This window comes from Lutra lutra, chromosome 4, assembly GCF_902655055.1.
Source record: "Lutra lutra chromosome 4, mLutLut1.2, whole genome shotgun sequence".
NCBI lineage: Eukaryota > Metazoa > Chordata > Mammalia > Carnivora > Mustelidae > Lutra > Lutra lutra.
The window spans coordinates 47,120,919-47,132,310 of NC_062281.1; the positions used below are offsets into that span (position 1 = coordinate 47,120,919).

Consider the following 11,392-nt stretch of genomic DNA (forward strand, 5'->3'; position numbering starts at 1 on the left):
CTACTATATAGAATAATTACTGAAGAAGTAGACTAACATCTTTATCAAACAGCTCAGGAAGCCAAATAATAACCCCTGTAAACAATTAACCTCAACTAACCAGGACTTGATTAATAACTGACCATGTCCTAAATTTTGCCTCTGCTTCCAATTTAGGATTAATGAGAGAAAATCAAATATGTATCTCTAACATGTCATATAGGATGCCCCATTTCTCCTTCACCTGCCTGCAACTTCTCCATGTCAACAATCTTCAATCTGGTCACATCTGATATCTTAGTCTTTAGGGCTGTTATAACAAAAATGCCATAGACTGGGTGGTTTAAACAATAAACATTTATTTCTCACATTTCAGGACCCTGGGATCAAGGATCTTCTGGTGAGAGCCTTGTTCATAGGCAGCCTGCATGGCAGGAGGGGTAAGAAAGCTTTCATGGTCTCTTTCATAAGCTCTCCATTCTCATGATCTAATTACCTCCCAAAAGCCCTACCTCCTAACACCAGGACTTTGGAAGTTGGGATTTCAACATTTGAATCTGGGCGGGGGTGGGGGCATGGGGGAGGACTCACAAATAGTCCATAATACCTGAAGCCTTTCTTTCCCCAGCATCCACTATAAAGGCTTTCTGCTTCTCTGCCTGTCTCTGACAAATTCAAGAGATGGGGCTAACTCCCTTGTTATAGCAAGCTCTGAATAAATGGCCTTCGCTTGCTCTCATTTGGAGTTTTTCATTTATTTCCACAGGTGCTTTTTAAAAATTTATATTCCTAGGCCCTACTCCATACCCATTGAATCAGAATTACTGAAGGAGAGGTCCAGATGTATACGTTTTAAAGATGCTCCTTAGGGTGAATTCTTTTGCATATGAAATTTGAGAACTCTTGCACCTAATGTCACCCAGCAGAACTTCCTCCTAAATTTTGCCTTAATATTTTTATAAATATTTGGATGATGATATGGATGTGCTGATCAGATCTGCAATTGCCATAAAGGTAGGAAAGTTAGTTAATGTGGTAGACATAAGAAGCCAAATGAATTTTGACCTAAAAACCTGGAAATAAGTCTGAAACTTAAGAAGATTATGTTTTATAGGGGCTCATGTCACACTGTTAGAGTTTAATTTTATGTCCATGTATCTATGTGATATGCTATCTGTGTACATATGTATATGCAGAGGCTGGGTAGTGTTTGATTCATGGAACTATACATGAAAATTACCTATAGAAGTGAGTTGGCAGAGCTTTTAAAATTTAGTATGTGAACAGATTTATAATTGCAAAGTTTATTAAAAGAATTAATAATTTCATTGTATCCTGTGCTCATTCGATGATCTGGAGTATTATGCCTAGCTTGGGCTCCACATTTTAAGAAAAAACAGTATCTTAGGAATCGTGTTCCAAATAGCTCAAACAATTGATGGTATTTACTCACCATTGAAAAGAATGTTACCTGAGGTTCAAACTTCTGTTATTGAAGTTATTTAGACACAATTCAGAATTTCGCATTGATATCAATTGTCCATTCCTTTGTGATATTTCTATAAAATGTTCTAAATAGATTTCAGTTACATTCTATCCTCAAGAGAGTTTAATTTTATACAATCATGTAATTCTACAGGTGGGATGTGAATACATAAAAGAAATTAATGTGGATTTTTAATGTGAAGATATTCAGGATTTTATCAGATTGACAGCAGGAGACCTGAGTGGTGCATCTGTTAAAACTCTGGCACTTTTCTTTCCACAGCCAAATGAGTCTTACAATAGAGGTTTTGAATTTTCAAACTTGCCTACTTTCTAAGGTTGAAAAAATGTATATGCAGCCTGCTATTTGGTTTTTATATTATTTCATTCTCTCATTCATTCATGCATTTATTCATTTTTGTATTCATGCTTCTGTTCAATAAATACAAAGCATTTCCTATTGTGTGTGCTATACAATGATAGCAAGCTATAGGCGTGTCAGGAAAGAGGATTCAATTGAATGAGGAAGGAAAGACATTCAATCACATGACTGGCATGTGATGGGAGGGGGGCTCTTCATATGTCTTTAGTCTAACCCTATGTGTCCGATGTAGTAGGCTAGTTACATATGACTATTGAGCACTTGAAACGTTATCTACTTCAGACAGATGAGCTCTAAGCACCAGATTTTGAGGACTTAGTACCGTCCAAAATAAACAAGTTGTCTCATTGATATTTTATACTGATTGCATGTTGAAATTATAATATTTTAATACATTGGGTTAAAATAAAATATAAAATTACTTTCTCTATTTCTCTCTACTTTTTAAAATCTGGATCCTAGAAAATTTAAAATTACAAATGTAGCTTTAATATGTTATTTTTAGTGCTTCTCCTTTTAAGGCAACATTAATGTTTATGAGCTCAGGCTTGGGTATTAAAAGTAGATTCATGTTTACATCCCAGCTCCCCCTGTTCTCTAGGGCAGTAGTGAAACTTAACTGGGAGTATGATAACAATAACAATAAAGGTAAGGATCATTAACGCTTAAGGAAGCATTTACCAAATGCCAGACCCAACTAAATGCTTTCCTTACATTATTTTGTTTAGTTCTTACAAGATCCTTCAGGTAGTTACTGTTACTATTTTCTTTACAGATGAGGAAACTGAATCATAAAGACATTATGTGAAAATATGTTCAAGTGCTTAGAAACGAAGCTAGTAATTATGTTTATTGTAATCATGTTGTTATATTCCCATTCCTGGGTTGAGCAGGATGTTGAAAATAGTGTCTGAAGTGACAGTACTGGCATGGCAGGACGTAACATCAGTTTCCAGACTGACAAGGTGTATAGATAGGAGAGCATTGATTAGGAATTTGTTGCAGTAAATGTCATATTTAACAAATGCTACAACAGTAATTTTCAAAGGAGGTGATTTTGCAGGGTATATCTGACAATGTATGGAGGTGTGTCTGTTGTCAAAACTGAGGGTGTACTCCTGGCATCTCGTGGGTAGAGACCAGGGATAGTGCTAAACTCCTGTGATGCACAGGATAGCCCCCAACAAGAAAGCACTATCTGGCCTCAGATGCCAGTAGTGTTGAGGTAGAGAAATCCTGAGTAACAAAGGTGAAAAAAAGAAAGGATGGCAGAAGGGATAGAATGATGGAAGGAAGGGAGGGAAGAAGGAAGAAAGGAATGAAGGAAGGGAAAGGAAGTAAGAAAAAGTTAATATACATTCATTTTTCCAGTTTTGGTCATGGCTTTCCTGGAAAGATAATAACAAAGCAGTATTATGATTCACATTAATATAAACCACAACAAAATTTACAGATTTATTATTTCAATAGAATCCTTAGCAAAGTTAGAACAGGGGCAGTGAGGCAGGGTCCACCTCCAATGACTTTTTCACTCTCTGTGGAATAATAATGCTGGGACCATTTTTTCTTGGCCAATGGCAGGCTAATGAGACATCTGATCTTGTGGTCTTTTTTTTTCCCCTTATGTGTTAAGCAGGACCTCATCAACCAATCTCTCTTACGTCAAAACTGTTTTTCTGAGTATAATTTTGAAGGTTTCTTCAATGTAGAATTGGACTACCTCTCTTTGATTTAGAAGAGATTTGGGGAGATTCTGGGGACCAGAAAGAGAGTGATAGAGGGTTTTGGTTATGAATCATTAGTTTATCCCTATTTAGTGAATTTTGCAAAATGACTTCAAGTGATGACTATATCCTGGGGCTGGCAGGTCATCTCTCTCCGAGAACAGATGCCTGAAAGCAGAAATGGTCCCCAAATAATTTTTCAAAGAAGTCCCAAATAACTGCTTTGGCTCTGAGGGAGTGCTTAAGAACTTTATAAAATGTGAAAATTTAAACACTAGGGAGAAATCATTGTTTATAATGTTTAAAATTACATACTCTGTAATCTTTTTAGCAATAAAACTCTTCCCATCAATGGTAATTTATGAGTGCTATCTTAAGAATAGATTATTATATTGGTTTTTCTCTGTATGTGCAACTCTAATTGAAAATAGGAATCAATTGTATTAAAACACATGGATTTTCTATTGGCTTATTTTTCAGGTGTCACAGACTTCATCTCAATAAATATGTAGCTCTATACAAAACCGAAAATAATAAATAGAAACTTCCATCCTGTTTTACTAGGATACTTTTCTAATGTCAAGCACTGGTGTGTAATATATTTAAAGGCCAGTCATGAGGCAGAGAAGTGGAATAAAGTCCACCACATATGGTGGGTTTTTCATGGAAAAACTTTGCAGTGGCACCAAGGGATAAACACAGTGAGTAAGTAAACACATTATGAGTCATTTATACTTGGGAATAATAAGCAGTTTTTACAAAAGAATGAGGTTGCTCTGTATGCCATGACACAAGAAAAATTTCAAGACATTGTTAAATTGAAAACCACAAGTTGCAGAGCAACTTGTAAAGATGATTTATTTATTTAAAAAACCCCAAAGATACATATGTATAAGTACACACATATGCATGCAAATATATACAATAGGAATAAAACAAAAGACTGAACACAAAGCATGGACAGTGAAGAGGGAGAGGAGATTTGTGGGTATGAAGTGCAAGGAACCTATGGATTTATTCTGAATATATGTTTTTATTTGAATTTTTTATATAAGAATAGTGAAAAGTGTTATTAATAGCAATGAAAACATCCTTTTGTTTTCATCATCTCTCATGTCTGGTTTTAGTTTAGGAAGGCAGACACATAGCCACACACACACACACACACACAACTTCTTTGTATGTCTAGAAATTATAGCTCTCCTGGAAATCTTCATTTACTCCTTGGAAATTTTGAATGCAAAGTTGTTTGGGACACATTCTTCAATCAGACTTGGGGAGAAGGAGCTTCTGCTTGCATAGGAAACATATGTAGAAGAAACACTTGCTTTTGCTTTTGTTTCTGCATGAAGTGTGAGGATGGAAAAGTGTGCTAGAACAGATTTAACAATCTGGGAAGTTGACACAACTGCAATCAATTTTGAGGGAAAATGAGACTTAAAGTGTTGCAGTGTTATGGTTTACTCTGCTTTTTATTCAGTCCTGTGTGGGCTGACTTCACTCCCCTCAGAGGACCATGGAACTAAGAACTTGGACTTGGGCTCTCGTGGTCCCTATGCCCAAAAGTCTTGTTTGCTGCCTCCTGAAGTGGTGATATTTTGTTTTTGAATCTGGTAAAAAAAGACCATGGAAAGTACTCAGTCATAAGATGGGTTTCTTCAGATGACTTTTAAGTCATCTGAAAAAAAGTATTATATTCTTGCTAGGTGGTCAAGTTACTGTTCTTAGAAACTTAGCTCTTTATATATTTATTTCTGTCATAAATTTATGGCTTTTAAGCTTAGCCCTGATAATAGTGCACAAGATTCTCTGCACTGAGAGGTTACTTCCTCCTTTCCCAGTCCATATAGAGAAGAAAAGAGCCCTGCTGTTGTTTCCTAAGTCCTCTGTGGGAGACGGACAGGTGAGGTTAGTAGAAGAGCATTGGAAAAGGAGCTAAAACCTGTGTTCCTGCTTTAGTCGTATGACCATAGATATATTCTCTAACCTCTCTGAGTCTTAACTTCCTCATCTTTAAGGTGGGATTAGTGACTCCTTTGCTTATCTCACAGGATATTGAGAAAGTAAATGAAATCTGTGTGGACACATTTTATAAAGAGGAGCTCCTTTTGTATATCTCAGTATCTGAATTCAACAGGCTGTTTTGTAATTATTCCTTTTGAGTTGTATCTCCCCTGAATTTTATGGTTAGAAGCTATATCTTATATAGTATGTTTGCATCCTTAGTCTGACATGTAGTAGCCATTTAATAAATGGTTCCTGAAAGATTGCTAGTTATTGGAATATAACTTAATGGAGCCTCAAAGTTGAGAAGTATAAAACTCCAATGAAGCAATTTTGGAATAGGACCATTTAATTTTTTCCAAAGGGGAGCACAGGAGGACTAATTTCTTTTCCTATACTTTCTTAGTTCCTAAGAGAACTTCACGTAAAATGACCTGATTATGGTGAAAGAGGAATATAAAATTATCACCATAGTTTATTTGTATTTATTTAGCTCAGTTGATTATAGCACTTTCCAATGTTTTTCACATCATGGTGTGTATACAAAATGACAGTATTTGTATGGCACAGAGACTACTTAGAGAGTTTTGAAATAGTGCCAAAGGATGTGGACTCTGTACACCTTGTACTCCTCCCAGACATCCTGAGGGTTAAGAAAGAACCAGAAGCAGTGTTTTGTCACATGAAACCATTGATGACAAAGCAGTTAAGAAACTCCAGCTTAGAGCATATGCTGGATTGCATAGTGTCCCTTCAAATTCATGTCCATCCAGAGCCTCAGAATTTGGAAACAAGATCTTTGCAGATTTAATTAATTAATCATAGGGAGAACTCTACACAATGGCAGAGGTTATCAGAGATTTAAGTGCTGTATTTACAAAACAGGGAGTATCAAGAATTGCAGGCAACCACTGGAAGTTAACAAGAGGCATGAAACAGATTCTCCCTCACCCTCCTTCCTCCAGAAGGAACCAAATTTGCCAAATACCTTGATTTTGAACTTCTGGCCTCTAGAACTGTGAGAGGAAAAAAAAAATCTATTGTTTTTAAGCCACATAATTTATGGTAATTTGTTATGGCAGCCCTAAGAAACTAGTATAAAGCATAATACAAAATAATCCCAGATCATAGATATATTTTTGTTTTTGTTTTTGTTTTTTTGATCATGGCTATTTTTTGAAATGTAAGACCAAGATTGCCAATGTCTACCTGTCCATGCACCAGTAACAGAAGAACTCCCTCTCATTATAATAATTTATAAAATTCACTTCATCTGGCACACAGCAGGTTATTAACCCAGTGGTGTTGTGAAAATGCCTTAGATAATTGTTTCTCAAAGTCTGGTTTTCAAAATAGCAACAACAGTAGCATCTGGGAACAAGATTAGAAAGAAAAATCCTTGGCCCTTCTTAGATCTATTGAATCAGAACCTGAGTTAGGGCCCAGAAGTCTGTGGTTTAAAAATCTCTCCGGTGGGGGCACCTGGGTGGCTCAGTGGGTTAAAGCCTCTGCCTTCGGTTCAGGTCATGGTCTCAGGGTCCTGGGATCAAGCCCCCCATTGGGCTCTCTGCTTGGCGGGGAGCCTGCTTTCCCCTCTCTTCTGCCTACGTGTGATCTCTCACTCTCTCTCTGTCAAATAAATACATAAAATCTTAATAAAAAAAAAAAAGAAGCTCTCCAGTGGATTCTAAGTTTTGACCCCCTCCTTGGAAAACTGTCATACCTGTTGGAATAGAGAGAGATTGAACTCAGCTTTGCTGACATATGAGATGGGAGCATTTTTAAGTGCTAGGGTGACTTAGTAGAAAAGTATTGCAGGATATTAGGGGGAGGTTGGTCAATGTGACTGTAGACCATCTGTATGTGCTATGTGGTACTTAGTGGAAATTAGGCTCCCACCTTCCCACAGAGACTGGGATAGAAGGGTACTACCTTACTTGATGATTATGTTTCAAAGGGATGGTTCCCAGGTTCTTGAGGAACACATTCCTGGGATATGAAACTGAGGAGAGCCTGGGAGAAAATTATTTATATCTCAAAATGGCAGAGTAAGAATTTACAACTGCAAATTTTCTAAAGTAAATGATCTAAGAGAAGAGCGGTCAAAGTCTTAAAGTCAGGAAGAAATCTGCCTAAGCTGAGGGGAAATTAAGGTGGTCTTGGTCTGTTGCCCTCTGAATTTTTTCCCCACGTGAACATTCAATTCAACTTGTCAGGATGCAAAAACACCCTGTTGGAGTTTTTATTAAGATTCTTGACATTGTAAACTTAATTTAGGACGTACTGATTTTTTTTTTTTCACCAAGTAACATGGTCTTCCATTTTTCAAGTCTCCTTTTATATTCATATTTTTCAGTATATTTTGATGATATGTTTCATTTCTGTCCTATACAATTCTAGTAGACTTTATTCCTAGATACTCCATATTTGGGGAATAGCAATTTTTTTCATTATATTTTTCTCAAAGATCATTCGGGTGTATTGGACAATAATTTTTTTATTACATTTATTGAATGCTTTTAATTTGTAAATATTTCCATAAATTATCTGAATTTCCAGGGGAGATAATGATGCCTGAAAATAATGGCATAGCGACATTCCATTTCAATGTTATGTCTTTTATCTTACAGGTGAAACAGAAGGAATAGAGAGATTTAACTTGTTTCTAGTAAGTGATAGATCTGAGATTTTAAGAAGTCCCTAGTTCCAGCATGTTTGCTTATGCTATACTCTCACTCAACTGTTCTTCAGGCTTTAGTTTTCCAGATACACTTATTAGTTCTCTAAGTTTTTATGTCATTGTATATGTTAGATTCAATATATGTAGGTGGCTCTTTGAAAAAGTAATACAAGGAAGTATCTGTAACTTGTCAGTGAATCCTGATAATTGATTAGAAGCAACAACAGAAAAGGATGTAATTGTTTTACTCAAATAGCCTAGTGGTTTGTTGGATATATTGTTAAGTATTTGATGATCGATTAATATATCACCTGTCTCCAACCCCCATATCTACTGCCAAATTTTCAAAAATTTGTGAAAAGATGCAATTATATGACTATAAATGCACATGAAATTAATATTTAAAAATATTTTGTTTATTTATTTGACAGATTTCACAAGTAGGCAGAAAAGCAGGCAGAGAGAAAGGGGGAAGGCAGGCTCCCTACTGATCAGAGAGCCCGATGTGGGGCTTGATCCCAGGACCCTGAGATCATGATCTGAGCCACCCAGGCACCCCAAAATTAATATATTTTTTATAAATATTAAAGGCTTTAATATTTATTGGGTTCGAACAGAAATATTCAGCTTGTCTTCAGGTTGCTTTAATATTTTATGTAGGCTGGTTGCCATGATGACTAATATGCTACGACTATGCTGTTATGCATTAAATATCATGGAAATGTACATCTGCACTGGATTTTCCTTTTTTCTTTGTTGCTTTGTTCCTAAAGTGCTGAGTTCTGCTAAAAGTTTTGGATTGAAATAAAATCTGGAAAACTTTGGCAATGTTGCTGAAATGATATCCCAGTATATTATCTTTAATGAAACAAGTATAGAGGGCTGATTGATTTATGGAGCAATTTTTTGCATCATTACCTGTCTTATTATATACAAAATGTTTTTATTCTCACTGTTTTGAAAGAACCACTTTAATTTAATATGTTTATTTCAAAATCTGATATCTTAGTTGGCAACAGGATCAAATCCTACAAAATTTTTATGCACAATTCTTCTGAAATCCAAGAAGATGTTTATTAATTTTCAGATACTTTAATTGTATTGTCTAAATATGACATTTAGCTAAAATATACTTCTTTTGGCTGACTATCTGCTCTGTGAGAACAAAACTGGGTTTTCTATTGCTTAATCTAATTTAAACAGATGTGGCCATAATCATTTTTTTAAAATATATGTTAAAAAATTCTTCCTGACTCACAAAATATGCCCATCATAGTGGTGCTTTATATTGCATTTTAGAGTTTAATTTTTAAACTAGCGTGTAATTTCAAATGAGTCTTATTCTCATAATGAAACTGTAGGAACTACCTCTTAATCTAGCCTGTTCCTTGACTTGCTGGCATGGTTAGAATTTTTAACATTGACCATGTGGCTTTGATGAGGCTCTAAAATATAATACTGCAATTTGGAAAAGACAAGGTAGTTCTCTTCATGGCATCTGTTGAGTAACCCTTGTCTCTGATGACTCATTGAATAAATATTACAATTAATCGAAAGCTTAAGCATTCAATATACATATCTGGGTTTTGGTCCTACTTACCTTCATATTTTAGGTAAGCCTAGAAAAGAACAAACTGAATGAAATCTGTGTTAATACAGCTCTCAGGAACTGTTTTGTTTGATTTCCTGAAGTCGGTCAGAATCAGTTACATGAAAGAGCAAAGTCAAACCAACAATTTTTCATTAAGCAAACCTTACAAGAGCATTCCTGATCCTGAACTTTTTTCCCTTTATATCTGGTTGGACTCTAGACCCAGCCTTGGTATAGCCTTATATTTGTACTGAAGATGATTAGTATTTCTTTCTAGACTGTGAATGCATCTAAGAAGTTTGTACCAGACCATGCATATTACTTATCTGTGATCTAATTTAACCCTCACAACAGCCCTGTAAGTCATGTATTATTACCATTTCATTGATAAGTAGACAAGGTCAATGAAGTTGACAGACTTGCCTAATATCACGTGTGGGAAATGACAGAGCCATAATTAGATCCTAAGTATGACTCCAGAGCTGTGCGTTCTTTTCCTATGTCGTATCAGAACTTTGAGTACTTATTTCTACTCTGTAACTAAACATCCAGTGGGTGACTTTCTTACTTTTTCTAAATATAAAATAAAATTTAAGCCTGTGAATGATTTTAAAGAAAAATATGTTTAAATCTATGTCTGTTAACTAAAGATAATGCTTGGCATCATTCAGATACCTTGTCAGACTGTTCTCAATTCTAATGTCTGAGTCACTGCCAAGAGTAAAGACATGAGTTTCATGTTTAATCTCTACGGGTATCACAATATAGCCTTAAGATCAAATTAATGAATAATGGCAATAATGACACTTTATTTCATATTGTATATAATAAGACACATTCCTAAAGGGTCAGCAGTGCCATTTGTTATAGGGAATAGCTTCCAAAGATTCTCAAACATTTCATATTTCAACCATTATTTTTTGAAAACATGCAATTTCTTGTGTATGTTAAGTGAACAAAGATCCTTAAAAAAATCTTCTCCCATGAACTATTCCATCAAATTTTACCTTAAAAGCTGGCAACTTTCCTCTCAACCAGAATATACTTAGAGAACTTTTGAGAACAGATAACTCACATTACAGAATCTGTGCAGCTCTCTTGGGAAGATAATTTTACTGCTTACTAACCATCTGAATTGCATCATTGGTGAGCTAAATGGACATTGATATATTTTTCTGAATTCTCGCACATTTTTGTAAAGGAACTGACATCACAAGGGTTGTAGGCTGATTATTTTGCATTTCAAGGTCATTGTGTCTTTGTACAGTCTAGGTACACAGCATCATGAGTGACTTATATACTCACTAGTCATTGAATTCTCTTTGCCAAACATGATTTTTGTAGCCAAGGGTGTCTTCAGGTGTTTTATTTCTTCATGGATTACATTTGTGGGTTATTGCTAACATTAAATGTCTTCCTTTCTTTGTTTTTAATAATGATTTATCAAAGATCAGCTCTCAGAGGCATGCATGGTTTTGTTAGTTGAGTTTTAGATTTATACAGTTGTGGGGCAGTTGAGGGTAAGCTGTGTGTGCAGAGGGCTATGG

At 35.5% G+C, this 11,392-nt stretch overlaps 1 long non-coding RNA gene across 1 annotated transcript; it reads left to right on the top strand.

Annotated features, from left to right (window-relative positions):
- The first annotated feature begins 355 nt into the window (after positions 1-355).
- Positions 356-4,164, top strand: LOC125098089 (uncharacterized). The gene is made up of 3 exons (XR_007126712.1): positions 356-419; positions 2,622-2,685; positions 4,051-4,164. It is a non-coding gene; the product is annotated as an uncharacterized LOC125098089 (long non-coding RNA).
- The last annotated feature ends 7,228 nt before the right edge of the window (positions 4,165-11,392 follow it).